Source organism: Acyrthosiphon pisum, chromosome A1, assembly GCF_005508785.2.
Source record: "Acyrthosiphon pisum isolate AL4f chromosome A1, pea_aphid_22Mar2018_4r6ur, whole genome shotgun sequence".
Lineage (NCBI taxonomy): Eukaryota > Metazoa > Arthropoda > Insecta > Hemiptera > Aphididae > Acyrthosiphon > Acyrthosiphon pisum.
Window position 1 is genome coordinate 11,388,327 of NC_042494.1, and position 11,913 is coordinate 11,400,239.

An 11,913-nucleotide genomic window follows, 5' to 3' on the forward strand; every position below is an offset into this window, starting at 1 on the left:
AAAGTACTTAAATAAAACAATGAAATTATGTTAGTTATTTTAATCCTAAGATCATAAGTTCAATAAGTTGATTTCTAATATACAGAAAATCACATTTTCATATTTGAACTATTATTACTCAATACCTAATATAAAAAAAAAAAAATGATTTAATTTTTTTAATTAATCTATGTGTTTAACTAGACCCTAAAAGTTTATTAAAATGGTAAAGATTGAGCAAAGTTTTACTGACTAACGTGAAAAGATTTAAAATCAGTTAAAAAATATAGCTATAATAGTTCTGAGTTATAACTATTTTAATTATATTACGAGTTCTTCAAAATAATTTTAATTTGATATTGTAGCATACGATATTAACCTTAGACGGTTTGTCGAATCTATTTCTAATACTATTTTATAAATATTAGTAATATGGTAGGTTGAACTAATTTTTGTCAACAATATTGCATTCTTCATAGTAGTGTATCGTGTTTAATGTATTACAGTTACTAACATACAAGTCTATACCAACGTTCAGTAGAACGGAGTTAATGGGTATAGAGCTATAAGTACCAGCTAAAGTTAAAAACTATGAGATTAAATGTTTTGAAAATTTATATGATTAATCATTAATACGTTTTGAATTGCTACATAATATCTAAAATCGTAATTTTTGTTTGAATATCCAATGTGGTCAAAATTTAAATTTCAAACACTCATTAAAAATATTTGGTTTTTGCAAAATTGTTTTTCCGTAATTTTCTTGATTTTTCTGATTATTTTGAAAAGTATTGAGAATTTTATACTTTTAACTCCTTTAGTACAATCTATATCAAACTTGCTGTCAGAACCACTCTCTGACGATTGAAGCTTTTTTTTCGCTACAACATGTTTTTTCATACAAAAAAACTATTTTTGTAAAACTTAGTCATTAATAAATTGCTTTGGTGAGAATTTAAACATTTTTATTCTTAGGTAGTATTGTGCAGAGTTACATAATATACTTAAAAACGAGTACCTGGGTATGTATAATTATTTTTGTAAATTATGTTTCAATTTTTCCAATCTCAGTCGTTAAGGTAAGTAGTTAAAAAAAAATGATACCTACTTAACCATAGTATTTGTTCCAAAACCATATTTTAGTTAACTATTATAGGTAAGTAGGTAGGTTTATGCTGTAGTACAGAGGTGTATAGCATTTAATAGATTTATATTGAGTTTATTAGATAATACACCTATCTCAAGTATAGAAATTTGATAGATAAATAGAAATTTAGAAAAATGTTATAACTTAACATAAAATTATTTTCCTATCTTTATCATCCAATCAAGAGATTAAAAAAAAATATTGATCCACTGATTAGTATGAATGAATGTTAACGAAAAATAATATTTTGTGTTTTATTGTGTTTATGTGTCATACAGTGTACCTACTTGTAATGTTGTTGACTGCTGTAGTAGATAATAGCTAGGACCCCATAAAGATATAGTATATTTTAGATTATTTACAGTACAATACATAATAGTATACTATAAATATATAAATTTATATTGTATATTGTGCTATATTACATCATTACTAATTTTTTTTTTTAGAATACTGATAAGTTATAAAAATAACTAATAATAATTATACCAACTATCAGGTTCGTAAAAGATACGTATAATGTATAAAAGTATTATAGTATTATACATTATTTCCATCACGCAAAGAGTCACTAGTGGGTGACTTCTTAATTCAAGTATACCATGTTTTTCTGTCACTTTTCTCTTATACTTATTATGCTTTAAAGTATAGATTGTATAGATATTATAATAAAAAAAAAAAATACATTATTTATGCTGATTTTCAAAAGTATTTAAACTCTGATAATATAATAATATAAGTAATTGGATTTTGAGTAGAAATACAGATCATTTTTGAACAAATATTTTCTTATACTTATTTTTAGCTTAACTTCACCAAATTGTGTTCAATGTATTCCGTACATAATATTATGTATAGGTATATAGTAAATTGATTGAATTATATTCTGATTGAAAATTTGAAAACAGTGATGCACTGATGAGAAGCAGAATTACGGATTACCAAGTTTTCCTTCCTACCAGAAATTTTAATATTAAAAATTGTGATAAAATATTAATTTAAAAATAATTAGTTTCTTTGAAAACGTGTTTGACGCACATCTCTTATAATAAAGATAATAAATAAAAAAATACTCACGTTCATTCAGCACGATAAATTATATTGAAACAAGTTTATTTGGAAAACTTTTTTTTTTTTTAATAATAATTTGTAATAGGTACAATAATTTAAACAGTGTTAAACTAATGATTTTTTATTATGGCTAAAATTACAGACATACAATACGATATAGCAGCCTATACAGTTAATGAAATATAACTAAAACATAATATTACTATACAGTGTATTTCAGAACAATTAATAATGGAAAATCTTACACATTTTTCAAAGTATTTACAAAAAGTAGATTGTAATACAAATACTTTTGAAAAATATTTATTATAAATGTAATGAATATTATATATACATATAAAGGTACGTATTAACGTATTCGAATACTTTTGCTCAAAAAAAATATATTGCCTGCTAGAAAGGAATTGCACTGCAGGTAGAACAGTAATATATTATATTTATTTCTTACTGAGTCTATTTTCATTTGTTCCCGTGATAATCACTTCATGTTCAACGGGTAATGCTCTAATCAAAAAATCTGATTGTACCATGTAACATTAAAGAGAAATCCAAACGGTTTGACCCTTAATTTCAGACGGTAACAACATGACGGCTAAACACTATGATTTATCTATAATGTCATACAGTAAAATAAGGTTTTTCAAACTTAGTATTTCCGGTTAAACATGGTGTGATTGCAAAAAGATGAAAAGGGAATTTACTCAAAAGGAACATTTATTATAATATTATAACTATAGGTAGTTAGGCATATTCAACCTATAACTGAAAATTTTTTATCATAAATTATTATCAATATACATGTATAATGTACCGAATAAGTATAATAATAAAAAGACAATAATTGTAGCGGTAGAAAGCTATGAATAATTTTTTTTTTATATTTTAAACAATATATTGATATCGGAGGTACCTAAAAAACTGATTTGTATTATAATATGCACCAATAGATAAATTTAAAGCAAAGCTTTTGTGCTTCATTATATTTGATATTTGTTTGAGTTCCAATTATTTTACTTGAAAATTAATTGTCTCGTAGTTACTTATTGGAAAAGACTGGAGACACAAATAAAATAACGATTTTTAAGTTGTAAGTTCCCAATGTTCATTTGATTATTATTGAATGAAAACCAATTAAGATATATTTTAAAATATGCATATAATATAATATATCCACGGCATCTATTATCTATTTATGATTAAGAATTTCAATGTTTCCAGGGATTTAAATGATATTAACACCTATTATAACATTTATTTAAAAAATAATTAACAACAATTGTATAAGGTTTGTACTGTTTGTAGTATCATTAAATGTTTTTATCGTTTTAAGCTCTGAACAAAACAAAGAATGTTTGATTTTAACTAATATCGTTTTGAAATAAAGTGTTTTATCCGTGAAAAATGTTTTTGGTTGCTAGTTAAATACTTAAATGTATTCATAACGTACCTAAATATAATCATTCAATAGGATAGAATTTGGATGAAGGAAACCCCATAGAAATGCGAACAATATTAAGGAGTATTAGTCATTGAGGGTATAACTGAGCTTCGCTCAGCACCGTTTTTTGAATACGATAGTTTACTATTGTTATAAAATGTTTAGCTATATAATACTTTGCTGTGTACACTAGGCATATAAAAGTGATTAAAAACAAATATTTATTGAGATTTTTGAATTGTATGTGATATTAATTTTAAACTAAAAGTTTTAAGTCTTTTTAAGTTGTATTACTTTATCACCGTTGTGTCCATCTAAAGCTGGATAGGTACTTGTATATAGTTATGATTAGGGCCCAAAATTATATACACTAAAAACGTAAGAGATATGCATTGACTATCATTCAAATATGCACTTAAAATATGCAAAAATATGTAAACGAAAATGCATTACCTATAATTAATAAAAGCTGATCCCGCGCACTTTGTTGCCCGTAAAAATGACAACTCTCAAAAAAATTGTGATTGTTCAACAAATTATGGGCGTAACTCGCTGCAGTAAGTGCAACTCAGCCAGGGATGAGTGGCCTACTTCGGATCGCGGACAACGGCTGTATAAGTGCAACCCGGCCACCTTTGTAGGCGATGTGCCAAAATTCAAATTGATGCATGCTTGTACTTGATCTACCCGATTAACCAATAGTGACCAATAATAAATAAACACTATTTCTACTAATTATTTATCCTACAGCCAATAGCAACCATTTATAAACATTTACAAACATTTCCATTGTAAATCTCAAAATCTCTTTTTGAGCACCTCCCCGGGCGCCTATTGGTCGTATAGCCTGCCTCGATAAATGGACTATCCAACACAAATATATATTTTTAATTAAAACCAGTACTTCCTGAGATTAGCGCGTTCAAACAAACAAACTCTTCAGATTTATAATATTATATATTATAGTATATAGATTAAATTAAGAGCAGCGGGAATACCTACGTGTAGGTACCTACCTAGTTGTTATATATTACATGATTTTTTGATTTGAAACAAAATCGTGGATTATGGCAATGGTTTGTTCGTATACATTGAATAAATAGTTTTTCCTTAATGTTGACTCGTTCGGAATAGCCCGGAAAAACCAACAAACAATAGAAAAAAAAAATTGGTATGAAACACTTGGGTATTCGTAAAATACAGAAATATGCAGTACACATTAGAAAATGACAAATTATGCAAAAATATATAAAATTCAACTTTGTATAGTCTGGATCTATTGACTATAATTCAAACTTGTAGCTTAAATTTAGCTACTTTTTGGACTGTTAAAAAAACCATGCAAAGGCATAAATAACTCTGGGCCTTAGTTATGATATTTGATTTAATTTAAAAAGAGATAGATATTATATTCGTAACATGATTATTATCACAAAATGCTACTATAATTATTATCAACATTATTTATTTAATAGTTAATGGAATTTTAGTTTATTGATAAAATACGTTTGTAAAATAGGAATATACTAGTTAACATGCTCGGAGAGTGGGCTTTCCAATTTTTTTTTTACAATAATTAATATTACTTAAAATAAAATGTTCCATACTTTTAAGTTATATTACATATTCTACCTTCAAATTCAAATCCATTTGTTTATTATCAAAACATTTTCAAATGTATTTTCAAACTTTAAATTTTTTTAATAAAAATCTTTTTTTTTATTGTTTTTCACAATTTTCTTTCAACTTTCCAAACTTTCCAATCTGTAGATGGTTTGTGTATAAAACTTTTTTAAAACACTTTCATCGCTTCGAAAAGAGTTTTCTCAAAAAAAAATAAAAAATAAATTTGCAAAAACAATTGTTTTATTTGGAATCTAAAATATTTTTAAGCACATAATTAAATGTACCTATCTCATGAATACGTATAAAATATAAATATTTTAGAGACTTGAATAAACTTTTTTTTTTTACTTTAACCGTGTCAAATGTATCCATTTTTCTTCTTTAGAAAAGTAAATCTAATAACTGGTTGTTGTAAGGGCCAGGCAGCATTTAAGCCTATATTTGACCAACAAACTGTATAATCAAGTTATATTCTACCTAGGCAAGCCCGGATTAAGGGGCATCCAGGGGGGGGGGGCATGGCCACCGGGCCTCGATAGTTAGAATTTATTTAGGGGCCTCAGATTCATCCATTATTTTTTTCATTATAGGCTATAACACTGCATAAATCACCTAAAAAAAATTGATGGTTATTTTGTGAGGAAAATAGCATTTATAAATAAAGTTATTATTCATTATTTATTGCTATGTACCTAATATCTATATGATAACGGGTACCTAATATTAAATAATATAGTATACATTATTATTTTTTTTTTCGTACATGGGCCTAATTTAATACTTTGGCCCCTGGGCCTCAAAATGTCTTAATGCGGGCTTGTACCTAGGTGTTAAGACGAACAAAAATGTTATTTTTACACAATATACTATAGTCGTTAGTCCTTAACTCACTAACCTGAAACTCAGCATAAGCAATAACGCCTTTATTAATAAGTCAATATTATAATTTATAATATGAATATTTAAAACTAAACTGTTATTATAATTTATTTGTTCCAAATAAAAATGTATATAATTTATTCATACTTACATATGTACCTAATGTGAGATGTGTCCATATTATTTGTAATTTGTGATATTTGAGGATTAAGTAAATCATCAATTGCATAAGCATATTAGGTATACCAAATACCTGCAAACCACTACTTTGGCTACACTTTCGTAAAAAAATGTAATATTCTCACTATATAACGTATTACTTTAATGCTGACATGCCGTTTATAAAATATAATGTTTCTTTTGTTAGTTCTAATATAATTGTTACAATAACCGGAAACAATACGTCGTTAAAAGAGACGTTGTAAAAAAAAATTATTTTAGATGGAGATCTTTTGTAATGTTATTTACGTTAAGAAACTTTTCAAATTAATAAAGTAAATAAGAAACACACGTTATGTCTTTACGCTTTACGCTAACAAAAGGTTAAAACAGAAATTCTTACTGTTCTCAGTGAAATATTTACCTGGGGTGCGAATATTCTTATTATTTGAAACTTTAATATTATTAAAAAATAATTCTAGTGAAACAAAATGTTGTAAAAATATAATCTTTAATGTGAAAACTTTATGGTGTCAAAATTATTTAGTATTGAGCATAATTAAAAAAACGAAATTTTTAGAATTTTATAACAATTTAATTTAGTAAAGAATTTAATTTGTAAAGATAGGAATCTGAAATAAAGCAAAATATACAGTTCATTAAACATATATCAATCGAGGTAATCAATCAAGATATATCGTTATTTTCGATTTTCTAAACTTCATTGCCTAGTTTAGCTTACTGTTTCGTTCGTAGAAATTACCAATTTTTTTTGTCAAAATTAAAAGCAACAGGTAGGCTCATAATATGCTGTTTAAATTATTAAAATAGTTTGATTTAATGTTCAACTAACGTGTATTGAAGCGTTGGGTGTATATAATATATATTGAGCTTAACGTGGATGTGAACGTTTGCAAATGTTAACAAAAGTGCTCTTAATAGATGGATTTAACTCCTACAGTTCATCGTATTATATGACCTGTCATGAGCACGTACACTCGAAGTATATTGAACGAATCATTTTATTAGGTATTTTATTTGGATTACCTATAGGTTTATTAATATGCATAAGAATATATTTTTATTTATCTATGACAGGTCCAAGATCACATGTATCTCAGAATAGAAATTCCTGGGATTATAAAATAAATGAGATATGGACATTTTTTAAAATTTAAACAAATAAAGACGTATTTGAGGTAATTGCCTAATAGTATAGCGGCAAATCTAACTGTCTGTGATTTTTGTCCCTCGTGCACACTTCAACAACTTACTGCAGTATATGTTGTGTGTATAGTTCTATACAGTATACATAATAATGCATTATAGTATATTATGTATAATGTGTATTCAGTGATCTTTTGTATAATTATAAATTATAACTGACCCATGATTATCAGCGAAAATTCATATAGTATAATTGCAAAATTGAACGCGTATATGTGTACACTGTACACGTATGTATTTATGTAGGTATGTATTTAGATTCTAGGTGCGTATTTATTTAGATATGAGTATGTATGTTATTTTATAAATATCTAGGTACTTATGACCTATATTTATAAATATGACCGTTTGTGAAATTTGCAAGCCTTCTTAATTTGTTTCAAAGAGAATGAAATAGTTTCCATTTTGTTGCACAATTATAGTTGATTGTATATAACAAAGTATTGGTGACGGTATTTTGCATACAACGATTCAATTAATGAATGTTGGGCTGTTCCTGGGAGACCTGAATGTTTGACGACCAAAACGAACGTGTTATTACTGGATGAGCTATAATTATTTTAAATTTAACTCGTTCAGCTTAACAATGCGTTTTAAATATTTTCTCATCGTATCCATTAACAGTTTTAATTTAATTGACATTTTTTTTTCACTATTGTAACAATTCTTTTTATGAGTATAAAATATGTAGTAATTTAATATACTTGAAAGCAGCTGTAAGGAATTAAATAAATTATGTTGAAAATGATTAATTTTATTGGACTGATATTTTTTGACGTCACACAATATAGTGGGTACTGTGTAGTAGGTACATTATATACTAGACACTATATACGTATTAATTATTAGTAAACTTGCCAATAATATTATAAATAGTATTTCATTATACACATAGACAATAGTATATGAACACTAATTAATTTGGTAAATCATGAAAATATTGTGTAGTTTAATATTTAATGTGCACTTAAAACTGGAGAGTTATGAAAAATAATATGTTAACTATGCATGTTTATATTTATTGTTCATTTTTTTCTCATGTGTTCTATTAAAAAAAAAATTACAAGCAATAAGCTTATTTTTTCTCCATTAATAATAGGTTTTTATATTGTTACTCTAAAAAGTATTATTTTTTGTAACACCTATTATTGTGCTTTGGTATACTTACAATGGTTTTGGTGTTAGGTTATATTTATAAACATAATTGGACTTAAATAAAATAATATTTGAAATAGATTTAAGTGCAAACATTGGGAATAAATTTTTCTTCTTAAATCGATCATTAAAAGAAATTATTTTCACATCAATGGACAAAGATCGAAATTAACCTTTTATGTATTATTTTCAAAAGACCTGAACTCTAGAAAAATAAAATGTATTACTCAGCAGTTTTTTTTTATTTAAATTGATTTATTTTCAATGAATAAATCGAGTTGCATACTTTATTTAACTGTGGACATTCAATAAAGTATTATTCAAATTACTTAAATGGGTCGTTTATTCAAGAAAACATTACTTTTACTTCCATATTATAATACAAAAGGTAATTTATACTAATTCGGTAATATAAATAACTATAAAACGATTATTTTTACCAAATGAATTATATAAATAATTTATAATATACTTAGTATTCTTTATTTTTATATTAAATTTTAAATTATTTTAATTCTCATATTATATTTGAGTTTTAACTGCACAGTGAACGATTAATATTCATTGAGATATTAAAACAAAATTGTATATTTCTGGAATGTTTGAGCTTAAATAAAAATATTTATTCGTTCTTAAAAATAATTAAAACTATACCCTGTTTTTTTCAGATTTAAAAGGGCATTAATATTAAAATATTTTACTAGTGCATTTGATTCTGAGCGCTTCGACAAGAGTTTTTTTATGCAGTAATTTCGTGTGTATGCTTTTAAATTTTTTCATCAGAGTGATATTGCTCCATAAGTCCATTAATCTTTTAAAATTATTTTTTTCTGACTTAGCTGGTATCATCTTTTACCGTGTAGTTTAATACTAAAAATATTGAAACAATTTCGGTAAGAAGAATAAAAAAAGTGAACACATTATAGGGATGTCGCTCGATACCCAAATCGTGTTGGTATTAAAAATGTAACGATTATTATTATTTTTTCGTAAAATCGTATACTTAATTTAATGAAATTAAACTTAATAGAAATGTACTACATGGTGGCTGGTTCACAGGTATCCTATTTATACGTTACTATACATCAGGGATGGGCAACTCAAAGTAACTAGCGGGCCACTTTTAAGTACTTTAAAATCTAGCGGGCCGCAGTGCATAGGAGAAAGCAAAAAAAAAAAAAAAAAGTCCTTCAAAATTTATTTTTTACGTTTTTTAGCGGACAATAATTACTACAAAACTACAAAATTATATGAAGTAATTTGAAAATGTGGCGCGGGCCAGATAAAAAAGGTACGCGGGCCGCCAGTTGCCCATCTCTGCTATACATAATATGATATAAGGTATAAACAGATATGTATATTGCAATGGTGGGCAAGTTAATGACAATAATTAAATGTGTCAAGTTAAGTTAATTCAATTAAATTTCTTTCAGTTAAGTTAAAAGTTAACAAAGAAAAAAAATTTGATTAGTTAAGTTAAAAGTCAAGATAGAAAATAAAATTAACTTATCTCAGTTAAAAAAAATTAATTTTTTCGAAGGTACAATATTTTTAAGTCATAAACTGCCTTAGTATTTTGTTATACACTAACATTTACCAAGACGTTTATGTGTTTAACACTGTGTAAAAAATTAGATTATAATAAATTATTCGAAAATAAATTACCAAAATCGTAAAACATTCGATGAATCAATATTGTCTAGTTGATTACGCATGCGACTCGAAAAGAAAATTAATTTAACTGCACGACAATGATAATTGATAATTAACTAAAAAAAGTTAAGTTACAACAATAAAAATTTTAACTGAAGAAGTTAAAAACAAAAATAATTAACTAGTTAAGTTAAAAAGTTAAAAAAAATTAACTTTTTAACAAGTTAATGCCCACCTTTGGTATATTATTATATACTATAGACGTTTGTTATAGTCTTATAGATATGGTTCGACCTTATTTGAATTCGATAGAATAATTTCATAATACTTAAACTTTTATGTAAATTATGCAGATAGTTTAGTCCTTATATATATATATATATATATTGTGATAAACTATGAGTTCAATTGATAACAACTATTACGGAAACACCCCATCTGTGGCTTAAATATTTTAATATTTACACTTGTACGCGACGTTATGACGTACCACGACGTTCCCGGCTATAATACTTGCACGTACTTTTTTTCCTAATTAATATTATTTTAACTAAATCCATATTTTTGGCCATCATTATTATCACCTCTATGGATGGTATCTTCTTCACAATATTTTGTTGCGGATTTAAAATTTAATACGAATGTTTACAATATTTGAATCAATGTGTATTAACATTTGAATTTTTTAGAAAAATCAGATACATAAATCAACATCCAATCGGGACGGAAAAAAACGTATAAACTCGACCAATGTCCACCTGGCAGTATAATATATATATAAAAACATAGATAGAAAACAACGGTCGTTGGAGACGGACGTTTCAGTTTCAGATTGCAGTAGAGAAAATTTTATAAAAAATATATAAAACCTACATGATATATTATTATTATTTTGTTTTGAACCGTTTTCTACAACACTTCTATGCAGCACTATGGCTGCATATATACAACACTCTCTGTTCGGTGTTATATGGTATGTTATTTATGCATAAAAATGGTCTCGCGCAGTGTTCTAACGGTGCAAAATGCGTGGACCGTCCGTGATCAAATGGAATATGGGCACTTTCACGTCCCGGAGCGTATAGTAATATACACAAACGACATACATATTATAATAATGTGCACGCATAATAAGCTACAAGCACGGGGATTTTAAAGGTAAAGTCCACTGCCCGTTATATTATTTATTTTATTAATTGGGATAAATAAGAAGATCCTTTGGCCATTTGTCACTTAGATACCAATGATATATACATTATTACATTCCAACGCATACATGGCGGGGCCGAGGAGGTATTTTGAATTTCAATTATTTTCTAGAACCACAGCCAACATAATATACCTAATAATTAATTAACCTGCCACTTTGTGGTTCGACAGCAAATAACATAATATTTCGTTGAAATAATTATACACGATATCCTCTATCTACATGGCTACTATCTATACATGTGGTTAATTGATTTTGTGAATGTCAATTTTATACATTTTTAGGAGCTTAATGTTTGTCGTATACAGCAGATTATGTGATAAGTAGGTATAATGGTTACAAAATTGGTTCATCATCATTTTATGTTTG

General features: G+C 26.5%; 1 protein-coding gene across 1 annotated transcript in view; it reads left to right on the forward strand.

Moving 5' to 3' along the window:
* Positions 1–11,913, forward strand: part of LOC100168840 (corticotropin-releasing factor-binding protein) — a 47,896-nt gene that overhangs the window by 971 nt on the left and 35,012 nt on the right. The window lies entirely within an intron of this gene.